This window comes from Embiotoca jacksoni, unplaced genomic scaffold, assembly GCF_022577435.1.
Source record: "Embiotoca jacksoni isolate LCO1_2020_lvr unplaced genomic scaffold, fEmbJac1.0.p SCAF_16, whole genome shotgun sequence".
Lineage (NCBI taxonomy): Eukaryota > Metazoa > Chordata > Actinopteri > Embiotocidae > Embiotoca > Embiotoca jacksoni.
Genome location: NW_027185296.1, coordinates 11,162,043 through 11,184,953, shown reverse-complemented (window position 1 = coordinate 11,184,953; position 22,911 = coordinate 11,162,043).

Here is a 22,911-nt window from a genome sequence, read left to right as displayed (position 1 = left end):
CAGTTGGACTTTTCAAAACATGTCAGTGTCAATAAATGACAAGCAGGTGGAGCTGTGAGCAAAGTAAAGCTCAGAGTACTTTTTTTTTTTTTTTTCCTGAAGAGAGAGAGTGTTGATGCTTTCTTCCTGAGAAAGTTCCTCACAGATAGATTATTTCTGTGCTGCCTGCTTCCACAAAACTAAATCCATGTAACATGGGGACCTCCCCTCCCTACACTTACTTCATAGCTGGCATAACTAGAGGCTAACAGTCTCATTTTAATTGATGTTACTTCCGCATCTCTGCTTCTTCCTGTGTATTCTGACGCTACTGCTGGTTGGTGCTGTAAGTGACAGCGTGGAGAAGCGCTTCTAATCCGGAGGTGGCAAATAATCAGAATAATTTGGGCGCTGCGTGTGTGTTTGTGTGGGGTGATGGCCTGTATGTACCGCTTGTCATTTTTTCAATTACTTGAGCTGTGGTTAAATGTTCATTTTCAGCAGTCAGCCCCAAGCAAAAACTACTGAGCCCCATTAGGTTTTACCCACAGCCTCGCACTCATTAGTTTTCTCCGGTCAGACGCGAGTGAGGGAGAAGCTGGGCCGGCCTCTCTAAAGAGGTCAGGGTGGAGTCTCGAGCTCTGTGCAGCCAGAGTAGAGATTGTTAAGGAGTTTGCAGCCAGTATGCTACTATGGGAAGGTTGCTTTGAATACTTGGGTGACCTTTTTAAGGCCAATCACACACACACACAGTCCTCTCTTTTTCCTTCCTTCTGTGTCTTTCTTCTTTTTTCTCTCATGTGCAAGAAACTACTGACCTATGAGAGAAGCTGACAAACATGACAGCACTAAACTAGGCATCATGGTTACATTTAAATCTAGATTCAAGGGAATGTGCACTCTCTCCTCTGCAGCTCCGCGGCTTTTATCTCCCCGCTGCGTCCAGCATAGTGCTTTCAGACCAGTACAGGCATCATTAACCAACGTCCTCTGTTTCCATTGACCTGAGGGATCCTGTCTTGATTTTGTGCCGCGACGGCTCTGCCAGCTAAATGGAGGTTGCAGGGAGATGGCATCCATTATTGAGGTATTCAATTCAAATGTCACCCGTTTCCACTTGGCACTGTTTTCTCTTCCCTAATGTTTGCTCGGGGCAGACAGGAGGGGGAAGGACACCAGGTTTGCGCGCCTTGTTGTCTCTGCACTGGGAAGGACTTTTCAGCAGACATTAGCAGGGGACAGATGCAAGGTGACCCTGTTGTAAGTCTCGCCACCTCACCTTGCACTCTGACACCTGGACGCTCGCTCACACTCTCACTGCATGGTTAGTATCCTCCTGAGCACGGGCCTAAAACAAGGCTGATTGTAACTATTCATCATCCAGCCTCCACTTAATTGGACCAAAAGTAGATTGCACGTAGGGCAGTGGGAGCCTCTCAGGCAGGTGTGGACAGAATACGGTTCAGATAAGAGCTGGAAATACTTCAGGTGCTCACATGGAATAAACCCACTTTTTCTCTAAGTGCAGGTTACTTCTTTGGCCACTGCAGACTCGACTTTCATTACCCGGTTACCCTCCTGTCAATGTAATTCACTCCTATCATCCCTCAACCCAGTTGAAATTAACAGGTAATTTGTAAATGTCACTTTGGGTTAGACACCTCATTTTCTTCCCTTTCCAACAATCTAGCACTCACGAGCTAATTTTTCTTGTCTTTTGATCAAGATTTTCATTCACAAATAGAGTTATGGTCCACTAAATAAATGAGAGTAATTGATGAGGTGAAAAAAATTTGATTTACCGTAACCTATTAGAGTCAATCAATGACATCCCACCCAGGATTCCTTTAGTTACCCTAATGCTGCGTGTCTTCTGAAAATGTTAAGATGTTCATTGGAGAAGTGAAATGAGATGTGATGAGATGGTAAAAGTACTGTATTATTTATATATATATATATATATATATATATACTCAAGAGAGACAAATCAATTGCATCCCTAGTTTTTTTTTGTATTTTTTTGTATCTTTCTTTTTCTTTACTCAAAGCTCATATGATCAATAGTTCTATATTAACAATGTGTGTATGTATTGTTAAAGAGGGAGCTTGTTGCGGTTAATTCAGACAATTATCACCCTCTTCTGAAGTTTTTCTCAGCTCTACATAGTTTTTCAGTCTTTCAACTCATTATTGAGGCATGCTAGCCTTCTGGTAGTAGACAGGTAGCATGTGGAGCATTTAGACAAGGAAAAGCCAGATATTCCTCAGGAGTTGGTAGGGACCAAAACTGAGCGAAAAGATAATGAGTTCTCAGCTTCAGTTTATCAGGTGGCCGAATGTGCGTTGACTCTGTATAAAAATGAACATAGCTTCCGGCACTAAAAAATGAGGCCGATGCAGAAGTGCTTTAAGCTGTAATACCACCAGGTGCCACTAGAGGTTGGCTCCAAAAACCCTGCGGCTCCATAGACTCCCATTCAACTTCTTTCACAAAATTCTCAGTCAATAACATTTGTCCAGAAGTTTTCTGCTTATCATTTGCTTAATTCCCTCTACCAGGTTACGGCTATCGGTGGGTGGGACATAGTATTAGGTTTACAATCAGATCGAGTCAGATCCCCAAGCTCACCCAAATACGGTCACTACTGACTCCAAACCGCTCGGAACTACCAAGATGGCGCCAGCCAAATTCCAAACTCGAGGCTTCATGCCGGATGTTTGCAAACCAATAGGCGACGTCACTGCTGGTTGCCGCTTGCGTACATAGTTAACAACTTATATACCAACCTTGTGTGTGGACTTTGTGTATGTACAGTATTTAGGTGACTATTATCTCTGTTATTATGCTTCACTTTGCGCACCTTTTCTTTAGGTGGGGCGAAGTGTTAAATTCATTCAATGAATTCAAGTTTTGTTTTTGCACAATGCAAAACAATTCTATACTAATATAATATTTGCACTTGCACTGGTGCTCTTGCCAATCAAAAACAAGTATCGAGGTTGTCAAGACATAACCTCAGGTCCTCAAATATAAGATGACAACTTTTTCTCAACCTAATTTCCAGAAAAACATATTGTCTTGTATGTGTGCCAACAGTTAAACATCGGTCTGTAAATTCAATCTGTTTGTTTGTGTAATATTATTATGAATATTTTTTTCTGTAGGACCCACCAATAGTTTTTATTTACCAAATAAAATAAGAGACATGTAATCTAAAAAAGGGTAATAGCCTTGCTAGCAGTGCTTCTTTTCTCCTGGTCTTGAACATAAAGAAATACAACTACTTTTGATTAATGTTTGTGTAGAAAGAAAATAATCACTGGAAATTGTGAATCCTCCATAAGACTGAGATACATAGAGATTATTTTTTTTTGGCCATATCTCCCAGGCTTACTTTTCTACATCTAAAATGTCCTTCAAATTCGGTCTGAAACTGTATTTTACTGGCAGGTGACATCGGACAATACAATCTTCACTGTACACATTCTTACAGCCAGTCTAACATGAAGGCTGCTGTAGACTTTTTCAATAAAGCCTCTAGAGAACCATCAGTGGCTGGTTTCTGGTCACACAGATCTTCTGCATTGATCTCTGTAGGGTTTTTGTTGTTATCGCATAGAAATATCCAAACAGAAGCTTTCTGATCAAGAGTAACACTTTCACCTGTGGAGGTATTACGGCTACCCGATACTGACAGTATCAGATATTACCAGTCATTAATGTGGCTCATTTTGAGGACGGTTGTTATTGCTTTCATAACATATTAAAGGCTTTAGAAATGATCATTACGAAAAATGGAATGGCAATGCCGGCCAAACAGGTAGAGGGATTCATGTTTCATTTCACTCAGCTGGAGGAATCTAATCAGGAAAATTGTTCCATTAACTGTAATGCAGCCTTTAGGATCAGGAAAAGACAACATGTAGGCTGCATCGCAATATTACAAAAGCCAAAACCCCAGCTCCAGGTGGCATGAGCACAAAACGTGTTAATGGCAATACCTCGATTCAGACAAAGCACCATTGTTTTTTATACATCATTTATTCATTTATGGGGGGTGGGACAAAATGTTTGAGGGAATTTGCATTAAGAAGCACTGAAGTCGAATCTCTTTTTTTTTAGGACATTTAATGCTTTTCTCATAGTTGTCTCCATGCCATCAAGTTACCATCGCTCAAAATAGCATTCAAGCTAATTTCCCAATCAGACAGTGCAGCGGCTAAGTGGAATTCAAGACTGATTTCACCATGTGATACCCGCTTGCCTGCAGCCTAAAAGCTTCTGTGTGATTGATAAACAGGAGAATTGAGGAGACATTTCGACTGGTAAAAAGCCTCTCTCATTAAAAATATGGTGTTCGTAATGAAGAGGAAATAGAATTAGCACGGAGAAGGATGGAGGGGCGCAAATTGCTGTAAATATTGTAAAGACTGATCGGCAACCTCCTCTTCCAGCCACAGCAGAAAGTCATTATGTGGGTTTTGGATATAGGTTCCCCATGACCGCATATTTATTATCTATCTAAATAGAATCACTTACCTCTGATGCTGGCTCTGATAGTCAGTCACCACAAATATCAGTTCCCCCGGTGCCTCTGCTGGCAATTTTACATAAGGCCAAATGATTATACGCACAAGCAGACAGGATTGCATTTTGTTGTTAACTTGATTCCTGTTTTCCTGTGAGAAATAACATTTGTGGGGGAGATTTTTTTTTTTCCCCTTTATGAGTGTAAATTCAACACTGTTTGACATTCTCCATGGTGGAAAATGAGGTCAGTGGTAGAAAGTCTGGATAGTATTTAAAAGGAGTGAAAGAACAAATTCTCCTCATCGTAGTATTATGACTGCTATGTTGCCAAAAGCTTCAATTCCACATCTTTATTTACTGTTTCTTATTTGTCAGTACCTAGCAATATTGTTTGTGCTGCCATTGTGCAGGTATTAAGAGTTAAGTCAATACATATATATTTATATATATTATGACTAGGGATGCAGCACAATGCCTGTTCATGAAGGCAACATATGCAGTGCTCAAACGCATGTATGCACATAGGTATTGGCCCATTTGTCAAGCCAGGAGGGCTAATTATCTTATACCGTGTGATATTATTTTCAAGCCATGCATTTCATTTTGCAACATTAAAACATACATGGTGGAGACAGCAGAAATGGTTTCCATGAGTATGAATGCATTACAAAATTTTGGGAGGGGATGTTGTATTAGAACTCCACAGGGATATCAGCATGCTGCACCTCTTTTGGTTTGTCATTCATCTTCCTCCACGAGGGCGGAGAACGAACCAGTGGGTAGTGACGCCTTCAGCCAACTTGGCAGGTTAATGAAGGTAATTTGATTTCATACATAATGGCTGCCCATGCCACGCGGTGCTTAATTGCGCTCGGTGTCCAGGCGTCGTTTCGTGGTACCAGCCGAGGCCCTGCGTATTTCCAGAAGGTTGTGCAGAGGCAAACAAGTTCCTGATTCAAGTGAGATGGAACCGATAGCTCGGTTTCATCTGCTAATAGTTTATCTTATTTCCCAGGCAGCTGTGAGCTCTGCTGTCACAGTGTGACGGCGGCAGCTCGGTTTTAGTGAATCAAGCAAGTTCATTACGACACGGCAAACAAACACCATAGTAGGCCTCACAGTCCTGGGATGACTCTGACAGAACATGCTGGTGGAAACTGTCCTATTTGTTACACCTCTATATGATATCCATGTGGAGTCTGTTTTTGTATGATTCGGCTGTTGTGAACTTTGGATCACTTCTGTGTGTTTCACAGCTCTTTATCTTGTGGCAGATGTAAAGTATCCTAAAACAGGCATGTTTGTGGGATCATCAACAAATATTGAAAAGATGTCAGTTTGGCCTGACAAAACAAATATAACACGTAAAACCCAAACTGGTCAATATTTAAATAAGACATGGAATATATTATTTATATTATAATATATATATATATATATATATATAGATGTGAGTTCACCTGAAGCTCAGAATCAAACATAGCCATCAGAAAGAATCATTTGATTTTTAATTTATGGAAGTTTTCTACCAAATAACTTCATACTTTGGTATAATATATATATATATATTATGGCTGCAAAATAATCCATCCTATTTTAAACCTCTGCTCCTTATTATCAAATGTTATTTAATTTTAACTTTTTTTTTGTTCCTTCTGCCACCTGAGACTTAACTGAAAGACATTCTGATGAGAAGTGACATTATAAAATAGGAAACTTTTAAAATAATAATACTTTTGTAATAAAAATAAATATAAACCGACAATAACTTTAATTTTAATTATTGGTTATTTTAATACTGCACATCGATGAGTTTTTAAAAGAAGTATTGGCTCATTTCAGTATGAGTGTTAGTATTGCTTTTGTAAATGCAATTTCTACTGTATATTATGTTTTGTTTGTATTTATTCATATTATTAGTTTCAGAAAAACCTTGAGCCTCCATATATGGAAAGACAAATATTTTTTTAGCTTACTTTTTTGAAATGGTATATTAGTTTTATATCACCAAGTGATAGAACTAATATCAGGGCTCTACGCTAATCTTTTCCCTGAGGAGTACGGAGAGAAATCTAGGGGCATGGCAAACAGTAACATTTATAGTCTACAGGTGTGTGTGTGTGTGTGTGTGTGTGTGTGTGTGTGTGTGTGTGTGTGTGTGTGTGTGTGTGTGTGTGTGTGTGTACTCCTTCTTCTTGGGTGCAATTTAAAAAAAAATCTGAAAAATCAGAGGAACTGTTTTGGGGCGGAAATCTGACACGTTGAAAACATCTTTTAAAACAGGAACCTGGCTTTTGAAAACATTGTAGTTTTCTATTTTTGCAAAAGCTATTTTAAAACATTCAATATTTTGTTTTAAACATTGAAGGACTGACACAACCTTTTGAACAATTTTGACTGCATTTAAACTCATGTATCGGTTCAACAATACATGTTTATTGTTCCTCACTGTGTGTGTGTGCTATGGGACTCACATCTGTGCCACACATAGGTCCACTGAAACAGTGGGAGTCTTTTATTGTGAAGCAGCTACAGAAAATGTGACTTGTTTGCATGGGAGTAAAAAAAAGCAGCTTGTTTTAAACAATTCAATATTTTTGATCTATTCTGTAAGAAGACAGGTGGTCAGTGAATATGAAACCAGCACTAAGTGGCAATAGGCTCAAGGTAATGTTATTACTTCTCATTCCGCTCACGTTTAATAATCACAGTTGTCTTGTATTTGACTGATACGTTAAGTTTGTAACAAAATATTATGATAGCTTGTAATCTTTTCTTGCACACGTTGCTTGTAAATTATTCTTCCAGTTTGTACATATTTATTTTAGGGGAAATATGAGTGAAATAGTCATACTGTAGAGCCCTGAGACCTTCAGCTTTAATTATGAAGTTTTTTCGGTGTTTTTTTTGGTAGCTGGCCTCATTTCAGGTTTGCAAAAGAAAAGAAAAAGAATCTGAGTAAACAGTATTTTTCCTCCAAATCAAATTAAATCACAAAATGGTGGTAAGTATAAGCCATCTAACAATTAATTTCCCATTTTTTTTCTCACCCTATAATTGGATCCTAATCAGAGTTGGGGTTAAAGCTATTTTCCTAAGACCTCTTCATTTGATCACTATCTACAAAGCCGGTGTAGATATTATAGGCCATATTCCTTTACTCTGCCATACAATCTAAATGGATCATGTTTCAAAGCCTCAAGGGCAGTCTGTGATGAGCTTGACTAGTTTGCACTTTGCTACTTATCTTCATCTAAAGTGATGTCTGTAAACATCATAATACAAAGATCAAATGTTGTGTTGCACTTGTTACAAATAAAACTGCAGTTTTTCATATTAAATAAATTCAAATATTATTTGGATATATTACAGAAACCATGACTGCAGCACAGCAGCTCTTAAAACCAGTGCATGAGCCATCTAGTTGTACTGTGTCTTTGTCTATACAGCAAGGATTATATTATTATTTGTAGCCTCTTGTCTGGTACAGTTAGTTGACAATCATGAGAGCTGCTCTTCGCTGAAAAATAACTAATAGTTTATATGTGAAGTGAAGATGGAAAAACACAGTGAAACACCAAAGTAATGGCCAGAATTTGAGCCTGGATTGTCCAGGCAGTCAAGCAAGCTCAACAGTATTTTCTATTGATGAATAGTGATAATAGTCCCATTACTGGGAAACCTGAAATTGAAAATTTTCTAATGATGATATTTAAAAATGGGATTATATTTCATGATTTCTAAGGATTTTATTTTCTATTGACAATCGCTACAATATCTCAAGTGACAAACAAAGGTATCATCTAACCTGATCCTGCTGACAGCTGCTGAGCTAATGAGACACTTTCACAGACCAACAGCTCTAACTCTTGTTTGCTATTTGCTAGCAACAGCTATAACTAACAAGCAAGAAGTTATTGGCCTTGAAAACTTTTTAAAATACTAAAGTAGTCCAGAATGTTGTTTTTCTCACTAACAAACCATGCAGACAGACACTGCACTGCGTAACAGTTCCGTTTTGTTTGACCATTGTTAGCATTGATTGATGCTTTGATTTAATGGGGCACAGGTGGGCGAATGGGAAGTAGTGACATTTACCGCTATACAGGGGTCACTGTCACAGACACATCAATCTGACAAGCAATCACTTTAAATGTGTAATGTTTTTTCAAAGCTTTTTTTTTTACTGAAAGAAAGCACAGGCTGAAACCAAAACCCTATTTGAACAGGATGATGTGGGAGGTGAGGTACGAAAGAATTGCTGGTGGTTGTTGGTAATTTAAGCCTCTGTTCAAGCAGGATTTTGAACTTTGCAGAATTACAGAATGTGGTCTTTAGACATGAACATTCAGCAGGACAAACCAAAACAGAAAGAAAATAAATAGAAAAAAATGCTAAAACAATAGAAATCCCAGAAAGAAGCACCGTCAGAGTTTGCCCGAGAATTAGGACAATATTAAGTTTTCCTCTGAATCAGTTATCCAGTGTTAATTGTCTGAAGGTACATTACAAGCAGGAAATGGTTATGGCTAATTCAACATACTTTAAATAACACCAATTTAAAAAAAAAAAAAAAAAAGAAGAAATATGGGCTAAAAACCTCTGCTTGAATATGAACAGCAGTACCGACCTGTAGCTGACAGTACAAGTCTTACAATGAATGAGCTCATGCAGTGCAGCTCCTGAAGGCTTTGATTTTTTTCCATCGTCATGTTAGTTCTCAAACAGGCCTATATGTTGGTGCTGGCATGTTTTCATCAGATTGTCAAAAATATTTTCAACTCCATTCTCACACAAAAGCAGAATTTAACAGTGTGCTGAAAAAGTGTCGGAGAGGTGGATCCACACCACATTTGAATTGAAGAGGAGAAAGCTGTTTGCTTAAAAACAGTAGGTCATTTTGGTTGTAATTATTACTGGGGAGGAGGTGAAAAAATACTCACATACACACTCCAGACTGGATTAAAATCTAAATATTGAAATCACCCATCTCCTATTGAAATATAATTCTGTTCGAATAGGGTTGTGATTTACGCTGTGACTAGAAATCCTGTGTGAAGGGTCACATAAAATCCAATACTGAAGCGCAGACATATACAGCACTGTTCTCTCATTGTTGAGTTGAGTGAATATGGTCCAGAATCTGCAGTTGCTTTATATAGCAAATTCTGAAAATGGCTGAAAGTCCATACTGGAGAGATTTCAAAGTGTTGTTGTTGTGGGCTAACAATGGGGCGGTGTTTTGCTGGATCAGACGGTTCGCTGTATGTGCCAGCATGCAGGAGTTTGGAGCCAAAGCAGACTGCATGTACACCTGCACGTTACCTCTGACCCTCATCGGTCAGGCTTTCTTTCACCACAATGCTGTTTGCATTGGTCATACCCGTATGACAGTGTTCAGTCAGTGCCAGGCATGAAATAGAAAGCCACTGGACTCAGAGCGCCGAGTGGATAAGCACTCCTACAGATTCTCATAATGTGTAGCTAAAAGCCTGGTTCTTCCTCACCTCTCTGCCAGCTGTTACTAAAGGCGGCACAATTAGCAATAACAATCTCTTACAAAAAGTCTGTCTGTATGCGCCAGGCAGAACACTGATTCACATTTTCATGTAGGTGTGTTAACTGTTATGAGATAAGTTTCAATTCTCAACCACAGACACAAATTACAAGAATGAAGTAGTGGTCTAAACCACAACACCTTAATATTTCATTTGTAAAAGAAAATGCAAAGAACAAAACTAAATCAATGGGTGTACAAAGGTAGACTACAGGCATGAATATCTATGTCATCGTGGACGAAACTTGTTCAACAAGCAGACGGGCAAATAAATAGACCTGTTCACCTTTTCAACATGAGCTGATCTTGAAATCATACTGAGTGACAGGCAGAAAATAATCAATGAATGCGATCAAAAATAAATTTGTAATGGAGGCTTTGTCGTGGGTTGGAGATTATCTTCGATGACAGCATCAGCTAATATTGTCATGCTGATATTATTCCATGTTTTGTGGACACCAGCTAAGCTGAATATAGTTTAATGGCACTGTAGGCATTGGGTGGTTTGTTTTCATGAATGTTCTTTGCCTTTAAATTCAATGAAATTTTTATTTATATAACGCCAAATCACAACACAGGTTATTTCATGGCACTTACCACATTCAGCAGTCCTTACAGCAGAACTTTACAATATTATACAGATAAATTCAACAATTCCCACATAAGCTAGGAGGGAAAAACTTGAAACTCTTTTAAGGGAGAAAAACCTCCAACAGAGGGAAGGAAAAACTCCCTCTTAACAGGAAGAAACCTCCGACAGAACCAGGCTCAGAGGTGGGCGGCTATCTGCCTCGACCGGTTGGGGTGAGAGGAGAGCAGAGAGAGAAAAGGACAGCATAGAGATACAAAACATGAACTGGTGGTGGGGCTGACAATCACAGAGCAGAGACATACAGCTCCATGGCTGGGTACATCTGCAAAAGAAAGAACAGAAACTACACAAGCGAGGGAACTGAATGGAGAGGCAACAGACAATAAGCAAAAAACTATGGGAGAGAAAAAGCATGAAGTTGAGGAGATGTGATGATGAGATATGAGTTTTAGAGAGTTAAAGATTGAGAGGTAAGAAGCTCAGTGTATAACGAGGTCCCCCAGCAGCTTAGGCATATAACAGCATAGCTAAGGGATGGTTCAGGTCCACCTGAGCCAGCCCTAACTATCAGTTTATATATATATATAGATAGATAGATAGATAGATAGATAGATAGATAGATAGATAGATAGATAGATAGATAGATAGATAGATAGATAGACAGATAGACAGACAGACAGACAGACAGACAGACAGACAGACAGACAGACAGACAGACAGACAGATAGATAGATAGATAGATAGATAGATAGATAGATAGATAGATAGATAGATAGATACTTTATTAATCCCCAAGGGGAAATTAATTATTTCACTACAGCAGCATTTATAGATACAGGAAAGAAATAAAATAACAGTAAAAAATATTAAATATAAAAATGCACAGTATATACAATAAAATAGACTAAAATAAAATAGAATAATTAAATTAAAACTAACTAAACAATAGTGCAAAGGTTTTAGTTTAAAAAAAAAAAAATTAACAACCAAGAAAAACAGACAACAGACAACGGTGCTATTGTTGTGATGGATTTTGCCAGAGGTGAGTTATTGTACAGTCTTATTGCGGTCGGCAGGAATGATCTCCTGTATCTGTCCTTGTGACAGCGGAGCTGGAGGAATCTTTTGGAGAAAGTGCTCCTCTGTCCCTGCAGCAGGTGGTGGAGAGGGTGGTCAGGATTATCCAATATGGATAATAGTTTGTTCAGCGTCCTACTCCCCACCACCTTTTCCAGGCTGTCCAGTTTGCAGCCAATGATGGAGCCGGCCTTCTTAACCAGTTTGTTAAGTCTGTTGGTGTCACCGGCTCCAATGCTGCTCCCCCAGCAGACCACAGCGAAGTACAATGCACTGGCCACAACAGATGGTAGAACATCTCCAACATCTTGCTGCACACATTGAAGGATCGAAGTTTCCTCAAAAAAAAGAGTCGACTCATCCCCTTCTTGTAGACAGCGTTGATGTTGGTCTTCCAGTTCAGTCTGTTGTTGATGGAGACACCAGGTACTTGTACTCCTCCACCATGTCCACCTCCTCTCCCAGAACTCTCAGCGGTTGTGGAGCCATCGTCCTCCTCCTGAAGTTGACCACCATCTCTCTGGTCTTGGCCACATTCATCAAAAATAAATGTTTTGAGTCTAACCTTAAAGCTAGAGAGGGTTTCTGCCCCTCGGACACAAACTGGGAGCTGGTTCCACAGGAGAGGAGCCTGAAAACTGAAGGCTCTGCCTCCCATTCTACTTCTGTAAACTCTAGGAACCACAAGCAGACCAGTGTACTGAGAGCGAAGTGCTCTGCTAGGACTATATGGTTCTATAAGATCTCTAAGATACGATGGAGCCTGGTCATGTAGGGCTTTGTAAGTCATCAAGAGAATCTTAAATTATATTCTTGATGAGTTTTTAATGAGTAATTTGGACATCCTAACAGCAAGGAATTACAATAATCTAGCCTAGAAGTAACAAACGCATGAATTTGTTTTTCTGCATCACACTGAGGAAGGATTTTCCTGATTTTATTAATATTACGTCGATGAAGGAAGGCAGTTCTGGAGACTTGCTTTATATGGTGGCAAAAGGACAAATCCTCATCAAATATGACTCCAAGGTTCCTCACAGTTTTGCTGGAGGCCAAGACAACGTCATCTAGAGTAACTAAGTGATTACAGAAAGAGTTTCTGAGGTGTTTAGGACCAAGTACAATAACTTCTGTTTTGTCTGAATTTAGAAGCAGGACATTTTTGGTCATCCAGGCTTTTTATGTCTTTTAGACAGGCTTCAAGTTTTACTAACTGATTTGTTTGGTCTGGTTTTATAGAAAGATATAGCTGAGTGTCATCTGCATAACAATGGAAGTTGATGCAGTGCTTCCTGATGACATCTCCTAATGGAAGCATGTACAAAGTAAAAAGTATCGGGCCTAACACTGAGCCTTGTGGAACTCCATAGCTAAATCTTGTTTGCCTGGAAGACTCATTGTTGACATGGACAAACTGGAATCTATCTGATAAGTGTGATTTTAATCAGTCTAATGCAGTTCCTTTGATCCTCATAACATCTTCTAATCTCTGTAATAAAGTCATGCAATCAATCGTATCAAAAGCAGCACGGAGGTCCAGAAGAACAAGTATAGAGATGAGTCCATTATCTGAAGCTATTAAAAGATCGTTAGTAACTTTCATCAGTGCTGTTTCTGTGCTGATGAAATCTAAAGCCTGACTGAAAATCTTCAAACAGACCATTCCTTTAGCCTTTAGAGTTCTGTCTTTGACCCGTATTTGATATAATAATCCAAATCTGCTCAAACATCTCTTTTCTTTTGTTTATACAAGAACATTTTTTTGGTCCTCACTTTGACTTGGGCTGATAAGTCTCTTCCAACAATGTGTTGGAGTCTGTACTCAGACACCATCCATCTTTATTGAAGAGATTGGGATGATCCACTTTAGCTTGGCATTACCTGGGACCAGGACTATCCAGCAACAGGCTGCAGGCCAGCTTACATCATGCTTGGAAATGTGTGCTCTGTTCAGATAGATGTATGTGTGTTTGCATGATGTCGTAGACCACGCAGATGGAGGAAAACACAAATCACCTCAGATCAGCTTCAGAGATCATGAAAAAAAAAAAAAAAAAAATACTTCCATGCTGTGCTTTGGTTTGTTTAATACTGTTTGTACATTGTGTGCCTATATAGGGAGCAGTTTTTGTAGTTAGTATATTCCAGTTGTTCCTTATGAAACTGTATTTTAATTATTTGTACTCGACCCCCGTTGCTGGGTAGTCACGTCAGGCTGGCTTTATTTCAGACATAGAAACTTTCCTTTTATAAGGTCAACATTCATGGATGTTTGGCTCCATAATCTACCATAAAGCCAAAGCCAAAGTCCACTTCTGAAAATGGCTCATTAAGATTTTGATCAATCTTGTGCTTTCGGTGAGACAGACTTAGGAAATGCCATCAGAAAATTGCATTTCCCAATGACATTAGGCGCCCAGTTGACCATCCAATTCCATGTGTTTCTATTGAGATGTTAAGATCTGATATCATTTGGGTCAGAAAACCTGCTTTTTTTCTCTAAGTGAGGCAATTAAATTTTCTTGATGGTCTCTGAGAGCACTTAGCTTAAGAGAATACACTTCTAAATCAAAAAGCTTTCAATCATCTCAAATCATATTTGGGAGAAATCTGCCCCCGAGTCTAGTGTCACATGCAATGCTATTGAGCATGTGACAGACTCATGCTGAGATAGGCGACGTTTGGAAAGGTTATTGTGCATGTCTCTGTGGGCTGTCCATTGGCTGCGACATGTTGTCTTGTCGGAGTACCAATGTAACTTTGTATCAAAGACAGGTCAGGATTAGAAAGGTTAACCTTAACTGAGGACAGTCCTGCCAAATTGAGACAGAAGATTTTGAAGGACATAAATGAAAAGAGAAATACTTAAATGTATTAGATTTTTTTTTTCCCTCTCGCTGGGAGCAAATATGTCACTTGCTATAATAGATTAGCATAAAGAATGACTAGAAGTTTTAAACAATCATCTAATCAACAAAATAAATTGAACTGACTTTAAAAAAAAAAAAAAAAAAAATTCCAAGACCTGTCATGTATGGAAGCAAAAAAAGGGCCTATCTTTTTTGTATAGGTAAAGAAACACTGTGGCTTGGTAGTATTAGTTTAAATCACAAATGTCTTGGGCAGCACTAAGCCTTGGATGCAGCAACGGTGCACTTGTACTTGTTTTGGTTTAACATCTGCACCTGTAGAGACAAGCCCTGGCAAAAAAAAAAGACAAAATGTCTGCATCGTCCGATCCAAAGGTCTCCAACCAGTAGATCGTAACCTTCCTGGTAGATCGCAGGAGCTCTCAGAGGAACAAAAGTTGGAGACCGCTAGTCCCCAACCTTTGTTAAAACTTTTTGTAACCTCGAGGTTGATGTTTCTCATTGTGACGGATTTTGAAAAAGTTACTGGGCAGATAGTGGAAGCAGAGGAGACTCGCTGCTAAAATTGATATCCAACAGCCACTTTATACCAACAGTTTATATACAGAGTTGAGTACCCCCCGGCCAAACTCCTTACTGATGACATATCAAATATACCAGGTGTAGTGCAACTTATTCTAGCTCGGATCTAGTAAATGACTATAAGCTGAACCTTGACTACAATTTGTACTGTAATTTTTTTAAGCCAGCAGAGACTGGCTTTGTCCAGGGCTCAAGGTTAACCTCACAGCACACAGCTAGACCTGTGAAATCCTGTCAGACGCCAGTCACCACCCGTATTCAGAGTCATACACAACGGCTCCCTGTGGTGGAATACTGTCATTTTTGGAAGATTACATCGAGTTATGCTGAACCTCAACCGCCACCCTCTGATCTCATGACCCGCAGCTGCAACTGGGAATTCAACCCAAATCAACCCAAACTCATTAACTTTAACGTCTCAAATTACTGTTGGTTGCGTGCTCGCTAGCTAACAAGTCAGCAGCATTTACTGAGCTGATGATCCGGTCAGCACCATGACATTTGTAAAGTCTGGAAGAGCAGTGTGTTTAAATTGTTTTATCTCCACTCAAGTTATCATAGTGCGAAACCAGAAATTAGCCAGCTCTGCCAGTAGAAGTCTGTGGTGTCCCGTTGTGGCCTATAACTGTTGTGGCTGTAAAAGGGTGGATGAATTGTGGATAAATGAAAAAGAAAGGCATCACAACCTCAATGAAATCACTCGTTTCACTGTCAGAATTTTATTCATTCAGTGAATTTTTCAATGCAGACATATGTCTCAAAGGTTACTGAACTTATTACACGAGTGTGTGCATTAAAGGGTTAAATCAAGCATTTATGGATTGCTTTTGCGGAGATTTCAAAATATTACTCTGTACATCATGTACCGCAAATGTCACACTATTATTTATTGGCCATATCTTTGGCAGGCAGAAGACTGAGCATGGATGTATACAGAACATTGGGAGGGGCAGAAACACCAAAACCATGACACATTCAACTTCATTTTCATTTCTACCTGATATATATTTAGTGTTGACTGAATTATTCCACAGTTGGGTAGAAAAGAAAAGATTCAAATCTCGAGGGTCAATACTGGCTTCAATAACTTCATAGTGCTGCCAGTAGTACAAGAAAAATATTATTACATTTTTTTTTTTTTTTTTTTTTTTTTTTTTTTACTGCATCTAAACGTTGTATTAAAAAAAAAAGGTAGCACCTAAAGAGCTTTGGTTAATAAAAGTGAAAAATATGCAAGGAGGCCAACTGGAGAGTCTGAAATAGAATACTTAATTCTCTGTAACTACCTGCTCAGTGGTTTACCATTCTGCTCTATTTTACGACAGCTAATTAGGCTGTTTTTATAACCAGGTTTACTTAACTCTGTCATGCAAGGATAAATTACCATTTTGCACTTCTCACTTAATCATTTTAATTACCACAGGCGATTTATCAGGCTGTCTTCAGGGTATGAATAATTGCAAACATTATTAAATGAGAGTATGTGCTGTATATATCACTGTATAGTGCATGTAAGAATATATGGTATATTTTAAAGAGACCGTGAAGGAAATATAGTTTATGAATTTGTACTGTAATATGCATTACAGCCAATCATGTTAAAGTTTAAAACTTCATGATCAAAAGTGTCTGATACAATTATTTTATAGTTACTCACGGAGTGTGTCCCTCCTCGCTGAGGTCATCAGCGACAGACAGAAGGTTTGCTCTTAGGTAATGTAGGTTTGCTCATTTTAATGCCTGTGTGCATTGGGAGTGTGTTTGGAAGGGGCTGGCCCTTTGCTCAGTTTGTCCTGACATTCATTCCCGCTCTGTATCAGCCTCAAAAGTGGGATGCAGCAGACGCCCCTTCCACACAGATCAAAGTAGGGTGTGCCACGCTGCTGTGGGCTCACTTGAGAGAATACCAACATGAAAATACCACATCCCGGCTCTCCGTGGGGGGCCGGTCTGTAATTGTGTCTTGTCAGACCTCCAAAGTCGCTCTCACAGCTTCGTACCTGACATTTTCCTGCGATGAATTTATTGTTCATTCTTTGGTATTTTGACAGGGATGCCACTTGTGACCAAATATAGCTCTTTTCTCCGACCATGTTTACTGCGATAAAAGTGTGAAAACTGCATTGTATATGAAAAGAGAACTTTAGCCTCATTGTGAAAAGGTCACTTCAAGCAACTGATGAACAGCCAAATCAACCAGAGTTTATTATTAATTAATTTTGAAATATGTATGTGCGACCCTGAAATATTTTTGTCATGTAACACTACTGGATTCTGAAAACTTTGGAATGAAAGCGAAAGACGAAATAATCACATTTAATAGGAAGCCATTTTATGTGATTAACCAAAACCGAAAAGGACATCTACTGTTTGTGTATTTTTTACTGTAAAAGCCACTACTGTAGATGTTTGCTTGAGCTCTGACAGGATGATAATGAGGGGCTTTGCCCACAACAGATATCCTGAGCGCAAACACTTAATTATGGAGACTTTATTACCTTTCCATAAACACAGCTGCAGTTTTGTGATGTATAAATGTTGTTCAATTTGCAGTAAACAAAAGACTACTTTTTACGTACTTTTGGATTAATTCTGTAATAAACCTGTAAATATTTCGTATGCATATTCTCACCAACATTTTCTCTCGAGGAGTTTTTTTTATGAACATCACATTAATTATTCATCACTAATGCAGGCCTTAACATGGGCGAGGGAGCATTTTTCTGAGTTATGGTTGGGTATTTGGCAGCACATATACATACAAAGTCAATAGAAAAACACATTCAAAACATTTCAACAATAACAAGGAATATACATTTATGGAGACAATAGATATGCTTTGCTGCATATCATGTCTCAACCTACCTTTCAATGATAAAACATCAGGGTTAGGTGGAGCTGAAAGATGGGCTTTAGCTTGTGAGGTCCATGTGATGGGTACACTGACATACGGTATGTATGTATATTGCCTGCGTTTGCAGTATTGAGTAATGTAACTTTCAGAAATGTATCTTTATATTTAGCTCTTTTATTTTATTTTATTCTAATAATTTAACTTCATTTTTCCCCCTATTTTCTCTCTGCAGGCCTTCTGATGGCTAACTCTATTGTTGTCCTGGGGAGGATGTGGACAGACTGTCCTCCATGGTACACAATGTCGCCAGCTGCTTTTCAACTCCACCCACCATGACAGCGTAACAGACACGCTCATCTCCCTCAGTTCCAGCCTCCACCTTACTGCTGCCCTGACCGGCCAAGGCGATCCCATGTAGGCTTCCCACCAGCAAACACTGCACGGCCAGACCAGTATGTTCAATCATTATATATATATTTCAATGTCCCACATTATAGGTGAAACTGGGACTTTTTATTAATAAAGACCATAAATTACAAGTTTTCCAGCAGTCGTTTTCTCCATTTTTGATTTCTGCTGGCTTTGATGAGGGTTACAACCCAAAACTCCCTCAAACAAAATGTCCTTTTACTGTTTGTAAGGACTGAGACAAGTTCTGAGTGGCAGCAGGTGACACTTTCCACTCCCTAATAATAAGCTTTGATATAAATCTGCCCATTTTGACAAAAATGACAGTAACCAATGTACGTAAACAAAAACTGCATGTTGTTGACTACATGAACTGAATGACAAGTTCAGCACAAACACATACTGTCGGCTGTCTCTAACCACACCTCTGACTCACTGGAGTGCTCCTTGAAATCTCCCTCGCTGTATGTTACTGAGGACTGAAGATTAGCATATGACATGACAGATTACATTAAATCATGTCTGCGCCGTACTTTATGACATTAGCCTCTTAGCCCAGGCATACAGATGCATGCAAATGCTCCCTCAAACCCTCTTATTTAAATCTGCTGCATGACATGGCACCTTTGATATGATTATTAGTTGTCTAAGCGACTTGACTTCACCCTCATCAGATAGGAGATGTCGGCGAAGGTGAGAAATGATGGCCACTTTGAATACGAGCCATGACAAGCTGCGGCGGAACGCTGAAAAGCAGACGGCTGACTGAAAATGTATTTTAACAAAGGATGTCCACGCGGGGAGGTTTTTCCAACCCTGCCGCACTCACTATTTAAAATGTGTTTAAAACGTTGAATACAAAGTATCACCACCTCCTCAAATATCAGAAAAGAAGAAAGTTGTCGAGAATGTGGTTGTTCATTTCATGCCGTCCAACTCATTAGCAACAGAAGTCAGTCTGCCTCAGTCGTCACTGCCGCCCAGATGGCTCTCCAATCTGCCTCGTGTAAAGAGTGAATTATCATAACACATAATCTGCTGTTTGACACATGGCTTTTGCTTCAATTTTATAAAATTATACACTACAGTAATACATAAATCAATCTCGTTCCTTTTTGGATCCTGAAGCGACGGAGATTTTGAGTTACTGCACTGTCTGAAAGTCTTCGGTGATCGTGATATTTCAACCTCATTCCAATTGTCAGTCACACCCAGTGTTTGCTTATAGCGATACCCACATTTCCCTGCTCTTTAGGGAGGTAGGGATTGTAGATACTTCTCTCCAATTATTCCCAGTATCATCGGAAAAGCCCCCAACACCACTCGAGTGTCTTGTCTGTGCTCTGTGGTCTTTAATCTTAATTATAAAGCTATCATTACAGCATGAACCCTGGGCTGCCAGCAGTGGAGCCCTGGGCTCATCTGCTCTGAATCAATCAAACTAAGTTCTGCACTGGAGGACTTTTTCTCTTTTTTTCAATCAGGTCATTTTGATCCTCCCTTATCTCATTTTCATAATTATGCTTGTCCCTTCTCTAATGGAGTGAAAATGCTCTACCTCCCGAAGCTTTACACGGTCAAGTCTGAATATTTAAACTGTGTTGCAACCTTGAACATCTGACCTTGCTTTAGAACTTTGTGACAATAAATGTTTTTATTTTCTAGTCACCAGCGAAGCTGCTGTGAATAATCCAAAAGATCAGAATTGGTTCCCTGCAGTGCTTGTTAATAAAGGCTCATTAATAGAGGAGGATGAGACAAGAACAAAATAACTACAGCAATTCATTGTTTATGAGAAGGCGTCAGATATGGAGTTATGTGTCTGCAAGACGCCCTCATTCACACTCAAATTGTCGGCGTCTTCTGTAAATCAAGGCAGTGAAATTGGATGACAGAGAGAAAACTGGCAGCAGCCAATGACAAATTCTCCCTATCTCAAACACAGCTGACACCTTAAAGCTGTGATCAAGTGGAATGATCAAAGGTACAGTTTATTTGTGTGGTAGGGGTGCTGGTGTCAGGAGGTTTGTATAAAGTCAAAGTACAGCCTCTGTACCACAAAGAGGAATTTTAAGTTAATTTACTCTTCTGCAGTGACACTGCCTGAATTCAATGTTCTGAATGACAATTTTGATACTGCAATTGTATTGATGCAATATCTGTGTGGGCAAGCACAAAAAATAGTTTGTAATATGACAGCAATTTCGTGAGTTCACAGACTGTTAATCAGCTGGGGGGAGATTGATGTTAGCAGCTGTTTAGTCACATCTGTAATTTGAGCGCTCCTTGTGTAACTCATTGTATGTATTTTAACAGAGGAGTATTCACCACATTGAGTTAAAATTTCATATATATAATATAATATTGTCCATATTGGCCTGTGGCCTACTTGGTAATCCTAATGCTGGGTATTGTTGTTAGCATGGTTTTAAGACAGAGCTACATGATTTAAAGTGAAATGATACATCCTACATAGTCTCAAGAACATTGGTCTACTGTTAAAAGAAGTTAAAAAAAAAAAAAGACAAGTTTAATATATCAGAATATTCAATTACAACACAGGTAGACTCAACATACCTCCAAATCAGTACATATCATTTGGGCACCCAAGTATAAAAACTGGAGATTAGCTTGACTCTCTCACTGATTGTGGGACAAACACAACACTGAGTGTGTGGGAGCTGTCAATGACTCGACAAATGTTGAAATAACACAAACTAAATTTTGATCTAATGGAGGTCAGTGCTGTTAATAATTCGATATTAGATCAGATCAATCTATCTATTGTAACCGGCTATGTACCGGAGGCTTTTCAAGTGGCTGTAATTAAACCTTTACTTAAAAAGCTGACTCTTGATCCAGCTGTTTTAGGAAAATACAGACCAATTTCCAACCTGACGTTTATTTCTAAAATCCTTGAAAAAGTTGTTGCAACTCAACTTTTTGATCATTTCAAAGGAATGATCTGTTTGAAGATTTTCAGTCAGGCTTTAGAGTTCATCATAGCACAGAAACAGCACTGGTGAAACTTAATAATGACCTTTTGCTAGCCTCAGATACTTGTTCTACTGGACCTCAGTGTTGCTTTTGATACAATTGATCACATGACTTTATTACAGAGATTAAAAGACGTTATGAGGATCAAAGGAACTGCATTAGATTGGTTCAAATCGTACTTATCAGACAGATTCCAGTTTGTCCATGTCAACAATGAATCTTCCAGACAAACAAGAGTTAGTTATGGAGTTCCACAAGGCTCAGTGTTAGGCCCAATACTTCATACTTTGTACATGCTTCCATTAGGAGATGTCATCAGGAAGCACTGCATCAACTTCCATTGTTATGCAGATGACACTCAGCTATATCGTTCTATAAAACCAGATGAAACAAATCGGTTAGTAAAACTTGAAGCCTGTCTAAAAGACATAAAGGCCTGGATGACCAAAAACGTCCTGCTTCTAAATTCAGACAAAACAGAAGTTATTGTACTTGGTCCTAAACACCTCAGAAACTCTTTCTCTAATCACTTAGATGTGAGGAAAACTGTGAGGAACCTTGGAGTCATCTTTGATGATGATTTGCCCTTTAGCCACCATATAAAGCAAATCTCCAGAACTGCCTTCTTTCATCGACGTAATATTAATAAAATCAGGAAAATCCTTCTTCAGCGTGATGCAGAAAAACGTATTCATGCGTTTGCTATTTCTAGGCTAGATTATTGTAATTCCTTGCTGTTCGGATGTCCAAATTACTCATTAAAAACCTGCAGCTGATCCAAAATGCTGCAGCAAGAGTACTGACAGGATTTAGCAAGAGAGATCATATTTCTCCAGTTTTAGCTACTCTTCACTGGCTTCCTGTGAAATCAAGAATAGAATTTAAAATTCTCTTGATGACTTACAAAGCCCTACATGACCAGGCTCCATCATATCTTAGAGATCTTATAGAACCATATAATCCTAGCAGAGCACTTCTCTCTCAGTACGCTGGTCTGCTTGTGGTTCCTGGAGTTTCCAGAAGTAGAATGGGAGCCAGAGCCTTCAGTTTTCAGGCTCCTCTCCTGTGGAACCAACCAGCTCCCAGTTTGTGTTCGAGGAGCAGAAACCCTCTCTAGCTTTAAGATTAGATTCAAAACATTCCTTTTTGATAAAGCCTATAGTTAGGGCTGGCTCAGGTAGACCTGAACCAACCCTTAGTTATGCTGTTATAGGCCGAGGCTGCTGGGGGACCTTGTTACATGCTGAGCTTCTTTTCTTTCCTCCTACTCTTTAACTGACTCATACCTCACCATCCTTTTCTCTCTCATACCTTCTTCTTATTATCTGTTGTCTCCATTCAGTTCCCTCACTCGCATAGTTTCTCTTCTTTCTTTTCCAGATGTCCCGTCATGGAGCTGCATGTCTCTGCTCTGCGCTTGTCGTCTCCACCAACAGTTCTTCTCTTCTATCTCTATGCTGTCCT